Source organism: Myotis myotis, unplaced genomic scaffold, assembly GCF_014108235.1.
Source record: "Myotis myotis isolate mMyoMyo1 unplaced genomic scaffold, mMyoMyo1.p scaffold_m19_p_1, whole genome shotgun sequence".
NCBI classification, from domain to species: Eukaryota; Metazoa; Chordata; class Mammalia; order Chiroptera; family Vespertilionidae; genus Myotis; species Myotis myotis.
The window spans coordinates 134,485,137-134,509,012 of NW_023416313.1; the positions used below are offsets into that span (position 1 = coordinate 134,485,137).

Sequence of the window (23,876 nt, forward strand, 5' to 3'; positions counted from 1 at the left end):
ACAATCAAGGCTTAACTACAACAAGACTGTGCACACAGCCCACAAAGGGGTGCACCAAGAGTGTCCACCTCAGGTAATTGGGGAGGCTGAGCCACTGGGCCCTATAGGACCCCTAGCACACAAAGCCACTCTATCAACACAGGGAAGCAGCCAAAATGCAGAGACAAAGAAACAGGTCACAAATGACAGAAATGGAGGAAAGCAAATGACTGGATATAGAGTTCAAAACCACACTTATAAATTTTTCAAGAACTTTCTAGAAAACGCCAATAAATTTAGCGAGACCCTCAATAAGTCTAGTGAGACCCTCGAGGATATGAAAAAGGACCAATTAGAAATTAAGCATACACTGACTGAAATAAAGAATATTATACAGAGATCCAACAGCAGACTAGAGGATCGCAAGAATCAAGTCAAAGATTTGAAATACAAAGAAGCAAAAAACACCCAACTGGAAAAACAAAAAGAAAAAAGAATCCAAAAATACGAAGATAGTGTAAGGAGCCTCTGGGACAGCTTCAAGCGTACCAACATCCGAATTATAGGGTTGCCAGAAGAAGAGAGAGAGCAAGATATTGAAAACCTATTTGAAGAAATAATGACAGAAAACTTCCCCTACCTGGTCAAAGAAATAGACTTACAAGTCCAGGAAGTGCAGAGAACCCCAAACAAAAGGAATCCAAAGAGGACCACACCAAGACACATCATAATTAAAATGCCAAGAGCAAAAGACAAAGAGAGAATCTTAAAAGCAGCAAGAGAAAAACAGTCAGTTACCTACAAGGGAGTACCCATATGACTGTCAGCAGATTTCTCAACAGAAACTATGCAGGCCAGAAAGGAGTGGCAAGGGATATTCAAAGTGATGAATAGCAAGAACCTACAATCAAAATTACTTTACCCACCAAAGCTATCATTCAGAATTGAAGGTCAGATAAAGAGCTTCACAGATAAGAAAAAGCTAAAGGAGCCCATCACCACAAAACCAGTATTAAATGAAATGCTGAAAGGTATTCTTTAAGAAGAGGAAGAAGAAAAAGGTAAAGATAAAAATTATGAACAACAAATACATATCTATCAACAAGTGAATCTAAAAATCAAGTGAATAAAAAATCCGATGAACAGAATAAACTGGTGAATATAATAGAATCAGGGGCATAGAAAGGGAGTGGATTGACAATTCTTGGGGAGAAAGGGGTGTGGGGGTATAGGAAGAGACTGGACAAAAATCGTACACCTATGGATGAGTACAGTGGGGGGGGGGGTGTTAAGGGCACAGGATGGGGTGGGAACCGGTTTTGGGGGGGGAAGAGGAACAATGGTAATAATCTAAACAAAAAAGATTTAATTAAAAAAAGAACAATTAGAGAATACCATTAGCATCATTGTGGCAATATATTTGAAAACTTCTATGTAATACACAAATTCCCAGGCAAAATAACCTAGCAGCTATAGAAAACTTGAATAATCCTATATCTTTCAAGGAAATTAATCAGAAGTGGAAAATATTCCTGGATAGTAGCATATTCTGAAATTATTATTATTCTAATATTACTTGAAACTATTCCTACTTAAAATTTTTCAGAGATTATAAGATTATCAGCAAAATCTATATGAGGATAAAAAACATCTTGATACCAAAGAATAGTATAAAAAAATAAAAGAAGTGAATTTCATTAATAAATGCAGGTATGAAATTCATAAACTTAATATTACCAAACAGAAACCAGTAATATAGGAAAGATCAATAATGCATTGTGACTAGGCTGTATTTTTAAAAATTCTTTATTGTTTAATGTATTACATACAGTATTACATATGTCTACTTTTTCCTCCATTGACCTCTCCCAGGCCACCCCAACCACCGAGCATATGCCCTCATCCCCCTAGTGCTATATCCATTGATTATGCTTATATGCATGCATACAAGCCCTTTGGTTTATCTCTTACTCTCCCACAACCCTCCTCTACCTTCCCTCTAAAGTTTGACAGTCTGTTCGTTGCTTCTCTGTCTCTGTATCTATTTTTGTTCATCAGTTTATGTTCATTATATTGCACAAATGAATGAGATCATGTGATATTTAACTTAGTCTCTGACTGACTTATTTTGCTTAACATAATGCTTTCCAGGTCCATCTATGATCTATAAAATGGCAAGAGTACCTTTTTTTACAGCAGCGTAGTACTGCATTGTGTAGATGTACCACTGTTTTTTCATCCACTCAACTGCTGATGGGCAATTAAGGCTGTTTCCAAATCTTGCCGATTGTAAATTGTTCTGCTATGAATATAGGGGTGCATATGTCCTTTCTGATTAGTGTTTTTGGTTTCTTGAGGTATATTCCTAGAAGTGGGATTACTGTGTCAAATGGAAGTTCCATTTTTAATTTTTTAAAGAAACTCCATACTGTTTTATACAGTGGCTGCACCAGTCTGCATTCCCAAGAGACTGTCTTTACTCCATTGTATGCTCTTGCCTCCTTTGTCAAATATTAGTTGAGCATAATGGCTTAGGTCGATTTCGGTGTTCTCTATTCTGTTCCATTGGTCTATATGTCTGTTCTTGTGCCAGTACCAGGCAGTTTTGAAAAGACTGGTTTTGTAATATAGCTTGATATCTGATATTGTGATCCACCAACTTTTTTTTTTCTTTCTCAAGATTATTGCGGCTATTCAGGGTTTCTTTGTTTTTTATTCCAGATGAAATTTTGGAGTTTGTTCTAGGTCTGTGAAATATGCCTTTGGTATTTTAATGAAGATTGCATTAAATCTATAGATTGCTTTGGGTAGTATGGACATTTTAATGGTGCTGATTCTACCAATCCATGAACACGGTATATTCTTCCATTTGTTTGTGTCTTCCTCAATCTCTTTTTTCATTGTCCTGTAGTTTCCCGAGTACAAGTATTTTACCTCCTTAGTTTATTCCTAAGTATCTTAATTATTTTGATGTAATGGTAAATGGGATTGGTTTTTTGTTTGTTTCTATTTCTGTGAGTTCATTATTGGTATATAAAAAAGTTATAGATTTCGGGGTGTTAATTTTGTATCCTGCTATATTGCCAAATTCATTTGTTAAATCTAGTAGTTTTTTGATGGTCTTTAGGGTTTTCTATGTACAATATCATGCCATCTGTGTATAAAGACACTTTTACTTCTTTTCCAATTTGGATGCCTTTTATTTCTTCTTTTCTGTGTCTTTTTCCTGGGTTTTGTTTTTGTTTTGTTTTGTGGAAATGCTTTTATTTTTTGTCCATTAAGTATGATGTTGGCTATAGGTTTGTCATATATGGCTTTTATTATGTTAAGGTATAATCCCTCTATTCCCAGCTTGCTGAGAGATTTTTATCAAGAATGGGTGTTAAATTTTTACAAATGCTTTTTCTGCATTAATTTATATGATTATGTGGTTTTCATCTCTCAATTTGTTTATGTCATGTATCATGTTTAATGATTTGCAGATATTGTACCATCCTTGCATCCCCGGAATAAATTCCACTTGTCATGGTGTGTGATCTTCCTAACGTAATGCTGGATGTGATTTGCTAGGATTTTGTTGAGGATTTTAGCATCTATATTTATCAGACACACTGGCCTGTAATTCTCTTTTTTGTAGTGTCTTTACCTGTTTTGGTGATTAGGGTAATGCTGTTTTTATAAAAAGAGCTTGGAAGTGTTCCTTCCTCTTGAATTTTTGGAAGAGTCTGAAGAGAATAGGTTTTAGTTCTCCTTTGAATGGTTGATAAAACTCCCCTGTAAAACCATCTGGTCCAGAGCTTTTGTTTGCTGGAAGTTATTTTGATTACTGGTTCAATTTCCTACTCAGTTAACAGCCTATTCAGGTTTTTTTCTTCCTGAGTTTTGGAAGGTCATATTTTTCTAGGAATATGTCCATTTCTCCTAGGTTGAAAAGTTTGTTGGAATAGAGTTTCTGTTTATCCTTTCAAAGAAACAGCTCTTGGTTTCATTGATTTTTTGTATTATTTGTGGGGTTTTGAGGGGGAGGTGGCCTCTATGTCATTTATTTCCACTCTGATCTTTATTATTTCCTTCCTTCTGCTTACTCTGGGCTTTTCTTGTTGTTCTCTTTCTAATTCTTTAACCATTTGTACACCAAGTGTCTATAGACACAAGTGGCAGACCTTTTTTTAATTAAATGAAAAATATCATGGCAGTTAACTGGTTAAGCTGTAGAGTTAGATAATTAATTACCAGTTTTTCTTGTTTTTTGTTTTTGTTTTTGTTTTTTTTTTTTAATATATTTTATTGATTTTTTACAGAGAGGAAGGGAGAGGGATAGAGAGTCAGAAACATCGATGAGAGAGAAACATTGATCAGCTGCCTCCTGCACATCCCCCAATGGGGAAGTGCCCGCAACCCAGGTACATGCCCTTGACCGGAATCGAACCCGGGACCCTTCAGTCCGCAGGCCGAAGCTCTATCCACTGAGCCAAACCGGTTTCGGCAGTTTTTCTTGTTTTTTGAGATAGGCTTGTAATGCTATGAACTTCCCTCTATGGACTGCTTTCACTGTTTCCCATAGATTTTGGATTGTTGTGTTTTTGTTATCATTTGTTTCCAGGATGTTTTTTATTTCTTCTTTGATCTCTTTGGTAACCCAATCATTTTTTTAAAATATATTTTATTGATTTTTCACAGAGAGGAAAAAAGGGATAGAGAGTTAGAAACATCGATGAGAGGGAAACATCAATCAGCTGCCTCCTGCACACCTCCTACTGGGGATGTACCCACAACCAAGGTACATGCCCTTGGCCGGAATCGAACCTGGGAACTTTCAGTCCGCAGGCCAACGCACTATCCACTGAATCAAACTGGTTAGGGCTCAATCATTGTTTAACAACATGCTATTTAGCCTCCATGTGTTTGAATTTTTATGATTGTTTTTATTGTAATTTATTACTAATATGCCATTGTGATCTGAGAAGTTGCTTGATAACTCAATCTCCTTGAATTTGAAGAGACTTTGCCTGTCTTCCAATATATATTCTATCTTTGAGAATCTCCCATGTGCACTTGAGAAGAATATATATCCTATAGCCTTGGGGTGGAATGTTCTGAAGATGTCAATTAACTCCATCTAACCTAGTGAATCATTTAGCATTGCTATTTCTTTGCTGATTTTTTGTTTGGGGATTTATCTAGTGATGTCAATGGGGGCATTAAATTCCCCTACTATGATTGTATTGTTATCGATCTCTCCCTTGATATCTTCCAGAAGTTTTTTTATGTATTTGTGTGCTCCTGTATTGGGTGCATATATGTTTACCAGAGTTATATCCTCTTGTATTAATCCCTTTAGTATTATGAAGTGGCCTTCCTTACTTCTTGTTATAGCCTTCATTTTGAGGTTATTTTGTCAGGTATAAGTATTGCTACCACAGCTTTATTTTATTTTCATTTCCATTTGCCTGACAGATATTTTTTCATCCCTTCACTTTCAGTCCGTGTGAGTATTTTGTTCTGAGGTGGGTCTCTTTTAGACAGCATATATATGCCATGTTTTCTTATTCATTCAGCAACTCTGTCTTTTGATGGGAGCATTTAGTCCATTTACATTTAAGGTTATTATTGACTAGAGGCCCAGTGCAAGAAATTCATACATTTTGGGGGCGAGGGGGGTCCCCTCAGCCCATCCTGCACCTTCTCAAAGTCCAGGAGCCCTCGGGATGTCTGACTGATGGCTTAGGCCTGCTCCCCGCGGCCTATGCTGGCAGTCAGATATCCTTAGCACTGCCGCAGAGGTGGGAGAGGCTCCCGCTACCGCCACTGTGATCGTCAGCTGTGAGCCTGGCTTCTGGCTGAGCGGTGCTCCCTCTGTGGGAGTGCACTGACCCTCAGGGGGCAGCTCCTGCTTTAAGCTTCTGTCCCCTGGTGCTCAGTGCACATCATAGCAACCGTTCATTCTGCCCTTCAGTTGATTTGCATATTAGCCTTTTATTACATAGGACTAGGGGCCCAGTGCACGAATCTGCACCTTAAAAGGAACTGTGGGCCACGAGGCTGCAGTAGGCACAGGGTGGGTCTCAGCCCATCCTGCGCCCCCACCTGGCCCCTCCCACTGTAGCCCCTTGTCCCCTGTCTGCCCACAGCCCTGCTCCTGCCACCACTGCTCTCAAGTACTGCTGCCGCTCGCACCCGCTGATGGCGCTGAGTGATCAGGAACAGCGCCAAGCATCAGCAGCGGATTAGAGCGGCTGTGCCAGCAGCAGGTGCAAGTGGGGCCAGCACTGGCAGCAGGTGTGACCAGCAGCTCCGGCGCCAACGGTTGGTGCAAGTGGAGTGAGTGCTGGGTGGGACCGTGGCATGCGGGAACATAGAATTTTCAGTAACCACCAGAGCCTCTACCCAATTACAGTGAGCGGTGCCCTGCCTTGGTCGGCTGTCCCTGCTCACCTGCTCCACTATCCCTCCACAGCCGATGCCTGCCATGTTCCACGCTCTGCTGCCTGTGGCCGATGCCCACCATGTTCCACGTGCACACCCTGGTGGTCAGCGCACGTCATAGTGACTGTTTGGTTGTTCCACCATTTAGTCTATTTGCATATTAGGGTTTTATATATATAGACTAGAGGCCCAGTGCACAAAAATTTGTGCACTCGGGGGGAAGAGGGGCGTCCCTAAGCCTGGCCTGTGCCCTCTCGCAGTCTGGGACCCCTCGGGAGATAACGACCTGCTGGCTTAGGCCTGTTCCCGGGTGGCAGAGGGCAGGCCCAATCCCTAGTTGCAGCCCCTGGTCGGGCTCAGAGCAGGGCTGATTCGGGAGTTGGGGCGCCGCCCCTGTCATGCACAGAGTAGGGCGGATCGGGAGGTTGCGATGCCACCCTCAGGCATGCTCAGGGTAGGGCTGATTGGGGGGTTGGGGCACTGCCCCCTGTCACACTCAAGGCAGGGTCGATGGGCAGGTTGCAGCGCCACCCCCTCTCATGCACAGAGCAGGGCCCATCAGGGGGGTTGGGGCTCCGTACCCTGTCATGCACAGAGCAGGGTTGATCAGGGGGTTGGGGAGCTCCCCCCTGTCACGCACAGAGTAGGGCTGATAGGGGTGCTGGGGCACCGCCCCCTGTCACACACAGAGCAGGGCGGATCAGGGGGTTGGGGCGCCGCACCCTGTCACACTCAGGGCAGGGCCAATGGGGAGGTTATGGCTCTACCCCGTCACACACAGAGCACAGCCCATGGGGGGGAGGGGGGTTGGGGCGCCGCACCCTGTCACACACAGAGCAGGGCCGATCGGGGGGTTGGGGCACTGCAGCCTGTCACACACAGCGCCGCAGGGCAATCAGGGGGTTGGGGAGCTCCCCCCTATCAAGCACAGAGCAGGGCTGATCAGGGGGTTGGGGCGCCTTCCCCTGTCATGAACAGAGCAGGGTGGATAGGGAGGTTGTGGACCCGCCCCCTGTTACAGACAGAGCAGCAGGGCAATCAGGGGGTTTGGGCGCTGCCCCCTGTCACGCTGATCCCGGTGCCGGGAGGCCTCGCAGCTCCGCTGATCCCAGTGCTGGGAGGCATATTACCCTTTTACTATATAGAGTAGAGGCCTCGTGCACGGGTGGGTGCCGGCTAGTTTGCCCTGAAGGGTGTCCTGGATCAGGGTGGGGGTCCCCACTGGGGTGCTTGGCCAGCCTGGGTGAGGGGATGTTGGCCGTTTGCAGCTGGTCACACATCCTTCAGGGTGCAGGTCCCCACTGGGGTGCCTGGCCAGCCTGGGTGAGGGGATGATGGCTGTTTGCAGCTGGTCACACACCCTTCAGGGTGGAGGTCCCCACTGGGGTGCCTGGCCAGTCTGGGTGAGGGGCTGAGGGCTGTTTTCAGGCTGGGGGTGACTGAAGCTCCCAACTGCTCCTTTCTTTTCTTTTTTTTTTTTCTGGGCCAGCTTTAGCTTTGAGGCTTGGCTCCAGCTCTTAGGCCTCCGCTGCTGAAAGTAGTTTTCTGGCCTTTGCTTACAATGTTGCGATCCTGCTGGCTGAAGCCCGGCGGACTAAAGCAGGTTTCTGGGATTTTGTTTAGCTTCTATATTTGTTACATAGTTGCTTAGAGTTGCAGCTCAGAGGCCTGCAGCGGCAGGCGGGGAACGTTGGAGTCCTCTGTCACTGAAGCAAGCAAGCCTCATGTTAGTTTCAAGCTGCCTGGCTGCCGGCGGCCATCTTGGCTGGCAGTTAATTTGCATATTGCCCTGATTAGCCAATGGGAAGGGTAGCGGTTGTACACCAATTACCATGTTTCTCTTTTATTAGATAGGATTTTATTTTCTCCGCCATCCAGTTTATGAAGTGCATGACCATTACTCTGATTCTTTTTCTGCCATATTGCATGACTCCATTTCATTTATTTCCCTTTTAGGGGTGCGATTCCTCCTTTTCTTTCTTTTGGGGGTTGTGTCCTTGTCTCCCCATTTTTGCTATCACAGAAGGGTCCCAGTTGTGCGGGGCCTGTGGCTGAGGTAGAGGGCTTGGTGGGAGGGTCACATACCCTGAGAGTCATGGGAGAGCCCAGGCTTCGGTACACTCAGGGCCTGTGCCATGGTAGCAGGTTGGCAGGAGTGTTGTGAGCCAAGAAGTCATAGGAGAGCCCTTTCCATGGTGGTGGGTTGGCAGGAACGTCATGCTCCCCGAGAATCACAGGAGAGCCCAGGCACCAGACACACAGGTAACTACATTGTATTTACCCTATTACAGAAATATTCAATATTTGAAAATAAATGAATGTACTCATTATATTAACATTACAGAAAAAAAATCAAAGACTAGGCAAAATCTATAGAGATGAAGCATCTGATAAAATTCAACAAAAAAACCCTCTTTCGATTATAAAATATAATTTGATAACATGTATCTTAAACAACAACCAAGAAAAATCCTCTAAAACCAGTAAAACATTGAAAACCGTCCCCTTGATACTGGCACAAATCAAGAATCTTGGCTGTTCACATTTCTTTCAACATTTATATTTAAGATCCTTGCAATCACAATAATGCAAAACCCCTAGGGAGAAAAAAAAATACAAATTTATTATGAGATAAGAAAGACAACCTAAATAAATGGAAATATTTACCAGGATTATGGATTGAAAAACTCAAAATTATAAAGTGTTTGTTCTGTTCAAATTAAATGCAGCCAAGCCAGTTAGGATTCAAGAGCAGAGTGGGTAACACAATCTATGAGGGCCACTTAACACAATCTATGATGCCAGTTAACTAAAGTTTTCATATGTTACTCTATGACTGATTGGAAATTTAAACATATTCTTCAGTAACATCTACTACACGTGTAGTTGCACTTAGTTAATATTCAGAAAGCAATTCATGGCAGTTTTCTGGAAACATATTATCTAACTTTCAGTGTCATAAATATGCTTTCCAAGAAATTGTTGGTTCAGAAATGAAAACAAGAACTACAGAAAACTGAAAAACATTTTGCAAAATCTTTTTCAGATATGTTTCCTTCAACTAGTGAGAGACAATTAGTGTTTTCATCTGCTTCTATATAATTTTATGATCATAAAATCTATTTCTCCCTACCCCCACTAAATAAATATTTGACCAATATTTACAGGTTGAAAAGGGCTACCCACTTACCCTATATACACATACCTTCAAGAGAGCACTTGTCACATTGTATACTAATTACTTACTTATCTGTCTCTCCCAATTTAGCAATCTGATTGAAAGAGGCTTATATTTCTCATCGTTGTTTCTGACTCATAACACTCAAGAAATGTATGGTGAATGAATAAAATCTGACTTTATAGATAAGGCTATAAGAGATGTTCATTAAACAGGTTATAATCTTATGACTAAGAAGTAGCAAAGCTATTCAATTTATTTATTTAACAAAATACTTATTGTTCTAGGTCCTAGATTCTAGGAATGAAACTTAGACCTTCTGAATCCTATTGTAGTGTTCTTTCCATAAATTTAGAGAAAAGACTTCTACCTTTGCTTAGTAATGAAATTACCTTCATAAAATTATAGTGGGAAAAGGAGAAACTCCTACTGCAGAGGAACTCACTACTGAACCAAAATTGCCAGTTTTGTGTATCTAGAGGAAGACAATCTCTTGCTAGTTTAATATTTTTATTTGGATGTCTTCTAAATAATATTAGTTAAAACAAGCATATAAAGCTAGAACAAAATAATAGCGAGAAAAACAAATTTTTAAATTACTAAGCACTTAAAAATAAATTCTTAAGCTCTAAAATAACTCAATTTAGGACCCTTGGCATTTTCATGTAAAATTTTTCTACACAGCTATTTATCAGTATTATAAGCATCAAAATGTGAAACCTGTACATTTGTAATCACACTGTCATATAAAAGCACATTTTATACAGAATTTACAGAATTCCAAGCATTTTCTACCCCACAAAAGTTTTTTTCCACCGCTTTCTCACTCCTACCTAATGTATGATAGTAATTTTTCTTAGTAATTCACCTTTTTTGTTTGTTGTTGTTAATCCTCATTCAAGGATATTTTTTCCATTGATATTTAGAGGGAGGGAGGAAGGAGGGAGAGAAACATCAATGTGAGAGAGAAACATTGATTGGTTGCCTTCTACACACACTCTGACCTGGGCCAGGGATCAAACCTTTAACCAGGTATCTGCCTTTGACTGGGAATCCACAGGCTGGTGCTCTAACCATTTAGCAAAACCAGCCAGGTCAGCAATTCACCTTTTATTTAGTGTTCTAAAACATTCACCTAAGTTTTCATAGGAAGAAAACCTTTTATATCTTTCCATTAGCTTATATATATTTAATTAAATTATATAATTAATGATCACAGATATAACTGATATAGACAGGTCTTGGGACAAACACAAGTAATTTTTGATAACTATATAAATAAATTGAACAAGCAGGGGCAGAAACATCTACAAGAGATACATGCACTAGCCTGGGCATTAAGTAGACCATAGGCATCAATCAGCATATTTATACCAAGGAAATGCAGAACTTTAGTTATTCCGGTAAACCATGAAGTAGAAACCATTTATGATACTTTCAACTGTATATTGAATATTTAAAAATATTTTTGGCCATGAGGGTACTGACAAAGTATAAGGATAGACTAAGAGAAAATTAGCAACTCTACCAAGAAAAATCCCACTGTACACATTCCCCACAGATGACTAGTATATGTTAACAGTTTTATGTAATTAAGGGATAAAATTCTATTTTACCTACAATTATACAACAAATAGACCAATTACTTAATTGTATGAATAGACAGGTTACTTAAGTTTATCCTTAGTAAAACAGACATATTTTGGAGATATTGCAGGTTTGGTTCTAGACTACCACAAAAGGTAAGTCACATGAAGTTTTTTTATTTCCAAGTGCATAGAAAAGTTATGCTTACACTGTAATGTATGTAGTCTATTAAGTGTGCAATAGCATTTGTGTCTTTGAAAATGTACATACCTTAATTAAAAAATACTTTATTGCTAAAAAATGCTGTCATCTGAGTCTCAACAAGTCATAATTTTCTTGATGGTGGAGGGTCTTATCTTCTTTTTTTTAAAAAACTAAATATCTGCAAAGTGGGATAAAGTGAAGAGTAATAAAATGAGGTATGCCAGTATGTCATCAGATACCTGCACTTGACCTTTTTGCTGTACAACATTAGTATATAGCTCCATCTAGTGGAGAAATATATAAACATTTCCAGAGCTTATGTTTCAGTCTGTCATGGTAAACTAAAAAAAAAAACAAAACAAAAAAACACCTGATTTAAAAAGGCCAACTTTTCACTCATAACAGGTAATTACAACATTTCTCCTAATCAGTATGCTAACAAACACTTTCCATTTGATCAGTAATATTTCTGAACACTCAGGATTTCTTCATCTTCTAACAAATTTTTCCATAGGAAAAAGAACAGTGGCAGTTCATTCTACAAAGGAAAAACTCAGTATTCGCCTTATTCCTTTAAAGAGAATAAAATACACAAAACTCATGCCACAAGTTTACAAGCATGGAGCAATATCCTGCAAGCAATGCCAATGTAAAACTCTCCTCAAAGTTTCTGTGGTCATAATAACAAACAGCTAGGGAGACACAGACAAAGAACATAAGCAGGATTTCTAAACTATTTGTAAACCTTTCCCCAATAACAAAAGACACAATTAAAAATGTTTGCATTTAAAAAGTTCATTGAAAATTTTTAATGCTATAAAGACTTAAAGACTATTAAAAGTTCCCTCTTTAAAAACTACTTTTAAATGCCTGTAACTCTTAAAACAATGCAAAAACATTCTAATCCCTAATTCCCTGCAGTTGGGAACATGAAGGAGGCAGCTGATGGATGATTCTATCATCATTGATGTTTCTCTCTCTCTCCCTTCTTCTCTGAAATTAATAAAAATGTATATATTTTTAAAGGCCCATTAGCATCAGGCACCAGCACAAAGAGTAACAATCAATAGTAACATAAAGATTTTTCCTCTTAAAATTTTTCTTATTTCTGTATCTCTGCATATATTCAATACATAATTTAAGTACATTTCTCTTTATGTTGTCGATTTAAGTAAAATCAATGTTACTTAATCCACTAGTCTGTAATGTCAATTCACATGAATAATAAGACTATCATACCTTAATATTTTAATAATGTCTAAGGACTTAATACTACTTTAATTAATATCTCTTCTGCCTGTTAAGCACAGTACTTAACAAAAAAAAATATGTTTTAAATGAACAATCCAATGTAAAAAATTTTGACAAAGATGCTGGCTTATTTTGGAAACTTTAACAACATTTTCAACTTAACTTTTCTTTGTTTAGGGTGCTTACTTTATCAAATCTAATTGTCTTTAATTTTTCTTCCTTTTCAATTCCATGAAAGGCTTAAAATTTGAAGTAATGTACTTGCTTTAATAAACTAGTTTTTAATGTATTATTGCAGACTTTTGACCTGAATCATATCCCATAGGTAACCCAACACAAGTTTCTGCTATCCTTGGTAACTGTTAGATGCTCAAAGTTCCTGCTTTATCAAAATTACCATCACACCTAGACCCTAGTAATAAATCATGTATTGTTTATAGGAAGATAAGAAATAAAACTGTTTCCTTTTCAGTTAAGACAAGGTTGGAGTATTTTCCTACGTGAATTTTGATCAGAAATTAGGAAGGCCTCCAATTACTCAGAAATTAGGAAGCCTTAAGACAGCGAGTGAACTCAAGGATTGCTTGTTCTCTCCCCAAAAAATCAACCTAGCAAAACTAAAAAAGAGGAGAGGCATCATGGACCCAAGGAACCAACCAAGAAATTCATGTGTCAGCTATCTTGAAGGAAGCTTGTGGGCGAGGAGGACTATAGTCCTGGCTGAAGAAGAGCAGACACATGCTGAAAGATTGGGTTAGAGAAAAACTTGTATGGCTCCCATCTCCCTCAGGCTGCCTAGCACAATTTGTGTCTACCCCACCAATAACCAAGAACTGAAGCTGCAAGTGTCCTGAGGGTAATGTTGGGGGGGGCAAAAATTCTACTGGGGTAATGAAAGATGAGACTTGTCTTAGAACGTGTGGGCTGCTTTAATAAAAATACCATAGACTGAATGGCTTATAAACAACAGAAATTTATTTCTCATAGCTCTAGAGCTTGGAATTCTGAGATCAGGATGTCAGGTGGTTGAGTCTGGTAAGAGTCCTCTTCTGGGTTGCAAACTGCCCACCTCTCATGGAATTCTTACGTGGTAGAGAGCAGAGAGGGCAAGCAAGCTCTCTTGTGACTCTAACAAGGGCACTAATCTCATTCATAAGGCTCTGCCCTCCTGATCTTATCACATCCTAATTATCTCCCAAAGGCTCCACATCCTAATATCACATTGGGGGTTATGGTTTCAACATATGAATGGGGGCCCAAACATCCTATATAATAAAAGGCTAATATGCAAATAGACCGAATGGCAGAACAATCGGAACTGAACAACTGGTCACCATAATGTGCACTCTCCACCGGGGGTGGTGTGCAAAACTTGGCAGGCTTTGGCTGTGGCAGGATGGTGGTGCAGGTGAGCGGGGGTGCCAGACCAACACGGGACGCCAGTCTGTCTCATCAGGGCGAGCCTCTGGTGGTTATTGAAAATTCTTTGCCCCCACGCACCTTGGTCCCACCCAGTGCTTGCACCTGCTGCTGGTGCCAGCCCTGCTCACACCCACTGCAAGGACCGGCCCCATTCGTACCCCAGCCGGCACCGCTGTTTGCATCCACTGCCGGTGCCCAGCGCCGGTCCCAATCACTCAGTGCCATCAGTGGGTGGGAGCAGTAGCTGCAGGCCCCAATCACCCCTGAGGGCTTCTCCACCTCCCCCTGCTCCTGAGGGGCGATCAGAGCAGCAGCTGCTGCTTGCACCCGCCGACCATCAGCGGGTGCAAGTGGGGCCTGTGCCGTCAGCGCGTGGGAGTCGCAGCAGCGGGGTTTGGGACTGCCAGCAGACAGGGGACCGGGGGTCATGGCAGGCGGGGCCAGGCAGGGGCACAGAGGATGGGCCAAGACCCGCCTCTGTGCCTACTGCAGCCTCGGGGCCCATAGTTCCTTTCAAGATGCACAAATTTGAGCACTGGGCCCCTAGTCTATATAGATAAAAGCCTAATATGCAAAATGTCCCCTCAGGAGTTTGACCGACCGGGAGTTCGCTCGCTCTCTATGATGTGCGCTGACCGCCAGGGGGAGGCGTGGAACAAAGGGAGGCCCCGGCCAGCAGCTGGTAGCTGGGGAAGGGAGGCCCCAGCCAGCAGTTGCTAGGGATTCTACCCATGCATGATTTTGTGCACTGGGCCTCTAGTTTGGTTCATAACAAGATCTAACTATTATTTACTCTTCTACCTTTTCCCCTTCTAAACCTTAACCTAACTGGCTTATAACCATAGCAGCTCCTATTCCTGAATGTACAGGAAAACTACACCTTCTTTATATTTGAGTCATGTGACTGAGTCGTAGCAAAACTAGTGTGGACAAAAGTGACACACCAATACGCCAATTTCAAGACTCATCTTCCAGGTATCCTATGAGATCCTATAGCCCTCTCTTCCCCTCCTGCAATAACCTTGAAAATCATACTTGAAACAGTGGCATCACAAGATAAAAGGTACTCTGATCTGTAAACCAAATTCTATATGGGTGAGAAATAAACTTGCATTGTTTTAAGTCTCAACTTGGGGGTTATTAGGGCAACACAGCCTTTCTGATCCTAGTACACAACTTAGAGACTGCCACTTTCCAACCTCCAATTCTAACCTAAAGGAGTTCCTTGTAATAACAAATGGCAATGGTGATCCTATGGTGCTTAACTCTAAGCTCATCCAATTCCCCCTCTTCCCTATTCCAAAAATATGCACATAGTCATATATTCTCCCTTTCTCTCTCTCTTCCTCCCTCTCTCCCTCTCTCTCTCTCTCTCTCTCTCTCTCTCTCTCTCTCTCTCTCTCTTACACTTCATTGTCAAATCTTAGAAAGTAACTAGCTATTTTTAACTACTTAAAAATAACAGGAAACATGTTCTACATAATAAAGAGCTAATATGCTAATTATACCAAAAAGTAGAATGACCATCTGGACATCCTTCCAGACGACCATCCAGATGACCTTCTGGATGAAGCCAGGGCTGTGAGGGCCAGCTGAGGCAGCTGGGGCTGCAAGGGGCTGCAAGAGCCAGCCGAGGCTGCGAAGGGCTGCGAGGGCTAGCCGAGGCAGCCAGGGCTGCGGGGGCCGAGCCCCTTGCACAAATTTCATGCATCGGTCCTCTAGTTTCTATACAATTACTTACTTTTCAATCTTTGGAAAACTCATTTAGAAGATCAGAAAGGGCTTAAAATCATTTCCTTTAAAACAAATACACTGTTTATACTCTAACTACAATAAGCACTAGAAGTCAGAGCTGATCCAATATTAACATCAAATGTACTGAATTCTTAAATTTGTAGAGATTACTATTGTTAGAAAAAAAGGAGATATAATCCTAGGCACTGTCCAAATAACCATATCCTATAGAAAATAGTCCAGAATACACTAAAACAAAAGTAGAAAGAAGAGAAGAAAAAGATCACCATTTACACTCACTACTAAAACATAAAATATTCTTAAAATCTTAGCGTGGTAGCTTTGTCATTTTTGTTTTACATATTTATACTAGAGGCCCGGTGCACAGATTTGTGCACCCGTTTGGGTCCTTCGGCCTGGCCTGCAGGGATCAGGCCAAAACCAGCTCTCCGACATCCCCCGAGGGGTCCCGGATTGTGACAGGGCGGTTTTCGAGTGACACACCCCAGAATCGAGCTTCTTCCTCTCTGGTTCTGGGTGCACTACCGGAGAAACACAGCTGCCAAGTCACCGCAGCTCGGCAGCTCCTGCATTCAGCGTCTGCCCCTGGTGGTCATTGCGCGTCATAGCTATTAGCCTGTCGGCTGGTCGCTTAGGCTTTTATATATATAGATATATAGATAGGAGTAATATAAATACTACAAATACTTGATTTCTTTTGTACTATTATATCATAAACATTTTTGAGCCACTTTAATAGTAGTTTAATATTCCATTGATGACAATATTATAGTTTTCTATTATGAACAACACTAGAAGGAACATCTTTATAGCAGCTTTTTAAAATCCCATTAACATGAACTGTGGCAATGTTAAAAACTAGTCTAAATTTTTATCCACTAATAAGCAAATAATATGGTCTTTTGTTTTTCATAAAGTACTACATAAAATTAAGAACATATTTTAGAAGACCAACTATTTTGAAAAATTTTAGTGAAGAAAATAATTTCTCTAACATTTAAGGTGCATTACACATAGACCAGACAGGTGCTTCCAAACCCACCACCAGTAAGTAATCATGTGGCAAAATGTTCTAAATGAGATTTTATTTCTAAGATGGTTAACAAACAAAAACATAGGCATTTAAAGGTGTAAACTTAGATTTTAATTTAAATGGAGATAAAATTAATCATTTGCATGAAATTAAAGACAATAGAAATTAAGCCGCTGAAACCCTAAACTGAGTTTCTTACTAGTGAAGAATGACAAAGAAACTCAGTGAGATTTTGTATATGAACTTCCTAAGCTACAGTTCCCTTACCCAAATGAATTAGAATAATCTTGCCCACTGTGCCAGCTCATGCCACTGAATAAAATGTTCTACTTTGGGATATCATAAGCTATATCACACAATATCTGTAGCTCCCATGCTGGTAATAAGCTATTTGACATAAATTAAGGAAAGGGCTTCAATTTACATTAAATTTAAAAGATAATTAAAGTACTAATTAGTTTCAAGACATGCTGCTTGAAGAAGTCATGCTTCAGAAAATATTTAATTAAAAAGAAGAAATTTAAACATTTAAAACAATTTTAGGTTACATGTGTACGGTTGATACTTAATGCAAAACAGCATTTCAACACTCCAATACAAACAGCATCTATAGAAATTACCATTCAAATATCACCCAAGTAGAATAATAATGCAAAAAGTTTTCAAATTATGTGAGGAACACTTTTATCATTGTACCTTAACATAAAATTACATGATCTCATACTACCTAAGATCAAAACATTATTTAAAATAAATGAATACATAAATAAAATACACACCATAGGAGAAGGAAAACTTTTTCTCAATCCTCTTAAAATCCCTGCTGGACCTGAATATTAAACTGACAACGAAGATTAACTGGAGAAAAGCATAAACCTTTATTTAATGTAAGTTTTCTGTGACAAAGCAGCCTTCACAAGGAAATAAAGACCCAAGAAATGGTTACTAGTAAGCCTGAGCCTTTTAATACTAGGTCTGATGAAAAACGGAAAGTCCTGGAAAACGTGATAGGACACAAGATATAGGAGCCAAGAATAGTAAACTGGGGGAAACACAGCAAGGCCTGTTTCTTTGAGTTCCTCTAAGGATCCTTATCCCTCTGTCTTTGGAGGTGAGGATGCTCCTTCCCTCTGGGTACATGGAGGGCACCTCTCATGTGAGGGTCATGTATGAAGTGCTTCAGGGAGAAGAGGGAGGCTAGAGAGACCTCCTTGCACCTGCCATTTCTTAAATTTCTTCAGCCTAAAACATTCTATCACTTTGTGTACATGTTCTGAATGCTATCAACAAAAAATGAAAAAAATCCTACAAATTACCCTTTCTTCATTATGCATTATTTAGTATAATAGAGCACAATGAAAAAAAGCATACAAGTACTACTCAAAAGAAAGTAGTTATATTAATATCAAATAAAACAAGAAGTATTACCAAGACTAAAAAATAAAGAAGTACATTAAAGTGGTTAATTCACTAACAACACATAAACAGTCCCAATATATAAGTACTTAACAAGAGTCTCAAAATCATACATGAGTTATGATGAAAAATCATCAGACAAATCCCTAATTATAGTTGGAAACTTCACCACATCTCTCTCAGCAATCAGGAGACTAAGTATCCAGAAAAATTAATAAACATATAGAAGACTCAGTATATCAATCAATTTGACCTGACATTTATAGAAAACCTAACATGGCAGAATACATAATTTTTTCAAGTGAACATGGCACATTTACCAGAAATGACTCTATTCTGGTCCATAAAACAAACCTCAACATATTTATACAGACTGAAATTTTACAAATTATGTTCTCTGACTACAACAGAAACAAACTATAAATTAGTAACAGAAAGGTATCTCGAAAATCCCCAAACACTTCTAAATAACCTATGGTCAGCCCTGGGAGGTGTGGCTCTGTTGGTTGGGTGTCGTCTTATGTACCCAAAGGTTGCCAGTTGGATTCCTAGACAGGGCATATGCCCGGGTATCAGGTTCAATCCCCAGCATGCAGGAGGCAGCTGATTATTGGCTCACTCTCACATTGATGCTTCTCTTTCTCCCTCTCCCTTCCTCTCTATCTAACGTAATAATTTTTAAAAAAGAAAAGGATTATTATCCAAAGCTTTGAAATAACTGCAACACGCTTCTGCCAGATGATCACGCTGGTCAAGAAGGCAGATGCTGGCATACTCGTTTAGTTATTTTATTTAGGGAGCCTATTTTCATTTTCTTTCTGGAAACATTCAGATTTTTTTTCTTCATTCTTGGTGTTAATTTTACAAAAATGTACAAGTACCTTTCTGTTTTGTTTTGTATTGTTTTGTTTTAATACTGAGCACTCTAAAACAGAAACAGAATGCTATGCATCTGGTGTTTAATGATGGTTGTTTTGGTTGGGGTTATAGAACTTGGGGTAATGTTTTGCTGTCACTTTTTTATTTATTTACTAGAGGCCTGGTGCACAAAATTTGTGCACGGGGGGAGGGGGTCCCCTCAGGCCAGCCTACACGCTCTCCAATCCGGGAACCCTCAGGGGATGTCCGACTGCCGGTCATCCCTCTCACAATCGGACATCCCTCTCACAATCCAGGACCACTGGCTCCTAACTGCTCACCTGCCTGCCTGCCTGATCACCCCTAACAGGCACCCCTGCCAGCCTGATCACCCCTAACCGCCTCTGCCTGCTGATCTGATAGCCCCTAACTATCCCCCTGCCAGCCTGGTCACCCCCAACAGCCCCCCTCTGCTGATCTGGTCGCCCCTAACTGCTCCCCCCCACCAGCCTGGTTGCCCCCAATCGCCCCCCCTGCTGGCCTAGTTGCCCCCAACTGCCCCTCTACTGGCCCAGTTGGCCCCAACTTCTCCCCCCCGCACCAGCCTGGTTGCCCCAACTGTCCCCCTGCCAGCATGGTCGCCCCTCACTGCCCCCCTATGCCAGCATGGTTGCCCCTAACTGGCTCCCCCCACCCCCGCCAACCTGGTTGCCGCCAACTGCACCCCCTGCCGGCATGGTCGCAGCTCACTGCCCCCCCCACCAGCCTGGTCACCCCACGCAGCCTGCAGCTCAGTCTTTTGGTCGTCCCTCACTAACCACCCCAACACACCGTCCTGGTTGCCCCACACAGCCTGCTTGTTCAGTCGTTTAGTTGTCCCTCACTAACCGCCCTGCTGGCCTGGTCGCCCCATGCAGCCTGTTCAGTTGTCTGTTTGGTTGTTTTGGATGTGACAGCCCCTGGCTCTTTGTAAATATCGTAGAGGCCTGGTGCATGAAAATTTGTGCACTGGGGGGGTGGGGGGGGCCTCAGCCCGACCTCCCCTCTCTCACGGTCCAGGAGCCCTCAGGCGATGTCCTACTGACGACTTAGGACACAGTCTAAACCACAGTCTGGCCTCCCTCTGTGGAAGGAGACTGGCCAATGAGAGGAAGGCACCACCCCCATCACCCCCTCGCTGCTGCTGCCTCTAGCCTCCCTCTGAGGGAGGCAACCGAGCCAATCAGGGGAAGGCAACGCCCACATCACACTGCTGCTGCTGCCACTGCTAGCCGCTGCCTGAGCCTTGGCCCTCGCAGCCACAGCAGCTGTCAGAGCCTCGGCCTGACCCTCACAGCAACAACCGCCATCCGTGGCTGGCCTGAGCCTCGACCCAGCCCTCAGAGCCAAGGCTCAGGCAGCCACTGTGGCTTTGTACAGAAGGACATCCAAAGATGTCTGCTCTAATTAGCGTATTACCCTTTTATTAGTATAGACTAGAGGCCTGGTGCACAAAAATTTGTGCACTCTGGGGGGAGGGGGTCCCTCAGCCCGGCCTGTGCCCTCTGGCAGTCTGGGACCCCTCGGGAGATAACGACCTGCTGGCTTAGGCCTGCTCTGGGGGGCAGAGGGCAGGCCCAATCCCTAGGTGCAGCCCTTGATCAGGCTCAGAGCAGGGCCGATTGGGGAGTTGGGGCACCGCCCCCTGTCATGCACGGAGCAGGGCGGATCAGGAGGTTGCGATGCCACCCTCAGTCACGCTCAGGGTAGGGCGGATTGGGGGGTTGGGGCACCGCCCTCAGTCACACTCAAGGCAGGGTCGAGGGGGAGGTTGCGGCGCCACCCCCCGTCACGCACAGAGCAGGGTCAATCAGGGGGATGGGGCACTGTCCTGTGTCACTCACAGAGCAGGGCCCATCAGGGGGTTAGGGCGCTGCCCACTGTCACTCACAGAGCAGGGCCCATCAGGGGGTTTGGAGCTCCATACCCTGTCACGTACAGAGCAGGGCCCATCAGGGGGTTGGGGAGCTCCACCCTGTCACACACAGAGCAGGGCCCATCAGGGGGTTGGAGAGCTCCCCCCTGTCACTCACAGAGTAGGGCCGATAGGGGAGTTGGGGCACCCTCCCCCCCCCCGGTCACACATAGCAGGGCAGATCAGGGGGTTGGGGCGCCACCACTGTCACACTCAGGGCAGGACCGATGGGGAGGTTATGGCTCTACCCCGTCACACACAGTGCAGGGCCCGTGGGGGGATGGGGGGTGCCGCACCCTGTCACACACAGAGTGGGGCCCGTGGGGGGGGTTTGGGGCGCCGCCCACTATCACCCACAGAGCAGGGCCAATCAGGGGGTTGGGGCGCCGCCACTCTCACACTCAGGGCAGGGCCGATGGGGAGGTTATGGCTCTACCCCGTCACACACAGAGCTGGGCCTATGGGGGGGAGGGCGGGGGTTGGGGTGCCGCACCATGTCACACACAGAGCAGGGCCGATCAGGGGGTTGATGCGTCGCACCCTGTCACACACAGAGCTGCAGGGCGATCAGGGGGTTGGGGAACTCCGCCCTTTCAGGAACAGAGCAGGGCTGATCAGGGGTTTGGGGTGCCTTCCCCCATCACGAACAGAGCAGGGCAGATAGGTTGTGGCCCTGCCCCCTGTCACACACAGAGCTGCAGGGCGATCAGGGGGTTTGGGCGCTGCCCCGTCATGCTGATCCCGGTGCCGGGAGGCCTCGCAGCTCCACTGATCCCGATGCTGGGAGGCATATTACCCTTTTACTATATAGGATAGAGGCCTGGTGCACGGGTGGGGGCCGTCTGGTTTGCCCTGAAGGGTGTCCTGGATCAGGGTGGGGGTCGCCACTGGGGTGCCTGGCCAGTCTGGGTGAGGGGCGGAGGGCTGTTTTCAGGCTGGCCAGCAATTGAAGCCTCCAACCGCTCCTCTTTTTTTTTTTTTTTTTAATTCTGGGCCAGCTTTAGCTCTGAGGCGTGGCTCCAGCTCTTAGGCCTCGGCTGCTGAAAGCAGGTATCTGGTTTGTTTGGGTTCTATAATCGAAACACTGTTTCAACTCCAGCTCTGACATCCAGCTGGCTGAAAGCAGGTCTTGGGGTTTTGTTTAGCTTCTATATTTGTAACAATGTTTCAAACTGCAAGTTCAGAGACCGGCAGCGGCAGGCGGGGAACGTTGGAGTCCTCCGTCATGGAAGCAAGCAAGCCTCATGTTCGCTTCAAGCTGCCTGTCTGCCGGCCACCATCTTGGCTGGCCGTTAATTTGCATATCACCCTGATTAAGCAATGGGAAGGGTAGCGGAGGTATGGCTAATTACCACGTTTCTCTTTTATTAGATAGGATTGTCAGTGCGCATCATATGTACCTGCCGGAAAGTTAGTCAGACAGTCACTTAGCCATATACATATATATGGAGATATATATATATATATAAATATATATATATATATATATATATATATTTATATATATATATATATATATATATATATATATATACACACATATATACAAATTCGTGCAAGAGTAGGCTTTCTTTCCCCCAGCTGCCAGCACCAGCTTCCCTCTGGCACCTGGGACCCCAGGCTTCCCTCTGGCCACCAGCAGGCACCCAGGACTTGGGTTTCCCTCACAGCCCCAAATTTCATGCATCGGGCCTCTAGTCCTATCTAATAAAAGACAAAAAGGGTAATTGACCATACTTTCACTACACTTCCCATTGGCTAATCAGGGTGATATGCAAATTAACCCCCAACCAAGATGGCGTCCGGCAGCCTAGCAGCTAAAGCGAGCAGGAGGCTTGCTTGCTCCAGTGATGAAGGAAGCCAAGGTTCCCCGCCTGCCGCGGCCTGGCTCTGAGCTCCGAAAGCAACATCTCCAAAAGCAACAAAGTTTCAATTATAGAAGCTAAACAAACCCCAGATACCTGCTTTCAGCAGGCCGAGGCCTCAGAGCTGAAGCCAGCTCTCAGCTCCAGTGACAGCAACGAAGTTTCAATTATAGAAGGTGAATAAATCCCAGAATAAAAAAAGAAAAAAGAAAAAAAGGAGAGGCTGGGAGCTTCAGTCACCGGTCAGCCTGAAAACAGCCATCAGCCCCTCACCCAGGCTGGCCAGGGACCCCAGTGGGGACCCCCACCCTGAAGGGGGTGTGACCAGCTGTAAATAGCCATCAACCCCTCACCCAGGCTGGCCAGGCACCCAAGCTGGACCCCCACCCTGATCCAGGACACCCTTCAGGGCAAACCGGCTGGCCCCCACCTGTGCACCAGGCCTCTACCCTATATAGTAAAAGGGTAATATGCAAACTGACCCTAACAGCAGAAAGACTGGGAATGACTGGCCACTAAGACACACACTGACCACCAGGGGGCAGAGGCTCAATGCGGGAGCTGCCCTCTGGTGGTCACTGAGCTCCCACATGGGGGAGCTCTGCTCAGCCACAAGCCAGGCTGATGGCTGCCAGTAGAGCAGTGGTGGTGGAAGCCTCTCCTGCCTCCTCAGCAGCACTAAGGATGTCTGATTGCAGCTTACGTCTGCTACCCACTGGCAAGTGGACATCCCCTGAGGGCTGCCTGGCTGCCAGAGGGATGTCTGATTGCCATTTTAGGCCCAATCCCTCGGGGAGCAGGCCTAAGCCAGCAGGTGGTCATCGCCTGAGGTGTCCCAGACTGCGAGAGGGCAGAGGCCAGGTTGAGGGACCCCCCGCCCCCGAGTGCATAAATTTTTGTGCACCGGGCCTCTAGTATGTAATAAAAGGCTAATATGCAAATCTACCA

At 43.6% G+C, this 23,876-nt stretch overlaps 1 protein-coding gene across 5 annotated transcripts in view; it reads right to left on the reverse strand.

Moving 5' to 3' along the window:
• Nucleotides 1-23,876, reverse strand: part of MIPOL1 (mirror-image polydactyly 1) — a 365,567-nt gene that overhangs the window by 334,729 nt on the left and 6,962 nt on the right. For 4 of the 5 annotated variants that reach the window (XM_036352921.1, XM_036352890.1, XM_036352880.1 and 1 more), the window contains exon 2: nucleotides 11,441-11,552. The exons of the other annotated variant lie outside the window; for it this stretch is intronic. The gene's annotated coding sequence lies outside the window, so the exon portion shown is untranslated. The remainder of the gene's footprint in view (nucleotides 1-11,440; nucleotides 11,553-23,876) is intronic. 5 annotated transcript variants of the gene reach the window in all.